The following is a 968-nucleotide window of genomic DNA, read 5'->3' as shown; positions in this document are numbered from 1 at the left end:
ATACACACACACACACTCTTGTTTGCATCCAATCAAGGAAATGGTAGGAAATGACAGCGACCAATCAGGAGAGGGTAAACACACGAGATGAATGATAAACAAAGCGAGGAGGAACTGGAAGGAATGAGGAAAGACCCACTGATTCCCTTCCCTCATTAACTGCACAAACCTCCAGCTGAAGTCAGCCAGTTCATGTATAAACGTTTTTTACTCGTTTCTATAAAAAGCCGCTCCAAGGAAGAAGTCCATTTCCTGTCGGCTCATATCCTGTTCCTGTTGGTGAGAGGTCACATCCTGTCGTCTCAGAGGGCAACAGATCTGCACCCGACGCCGAGAACTGACACATCCACACTCCTTTTTCTATCTGTCAAACTCAAATACACGCAGCCCTAATGTTTTATATTAATCTGGGAATTTAGCAAATCATGTGGACTCAAATAGTGTAACAAATTACTTTCTACAGTGAGTAATATATTACTTTCTTGGAGTATCGGCACCAAGCCTGAACCCCCTGAGGGTCCAGCAGACGGTGGGTTGCGTCAGTCTGATAATCGGCTGCTGCCGTTTCTGTGAGTCTGGAAATGATCCAAATAAACCTGCGCTGCGTTCAGGTGCTGCAGGTCTCATCACGCCTCAGCTCCTCTCAGCTATGTGGCCCTGCCGGCCTCCTGAGTGCAGTCACAGGCCTCGCTCTCAAACACACAGCGATCAGGGACGACTGCAGACCTGCAGCTCGTTGTTTCCTGGTCCTCGGCTTTGTGTTTGAAGGATTTATTGTGCCCGCTGGCGAGAACGGTGATTGAACAGTTTAATCCAAAAAGGATGAATTAATTTCTTTAAAGACACCTGGTGAGTTTAACTGAAAACCAATAATATGATTACAGAAAATTCTGTTTTCTCACTAAAATGGCCTAAAATACGTAAAGTGCTGGACAGACTCACTGGGAATGAGCTGTCAATCACAAGGT

The sequence above is a fragment of the Morone saxatilis genome, unplaced genomic scaffold (assembly GCF_004916995.1).
Source record: "Morone saxatilis isolate NCDOM2014 unplaced genomic scaffold, NCSU_SB_2.0 Contig8, whole genome shotgun sequence".
NCBI classification, from domain to species: Eukaryota; Metazoa; Chordata; class Actinopteri; family Moronidae; genus Morone; species Morone saxatilis.
This window is presented reverse-complemented; position numbering follows the sequence as displayed.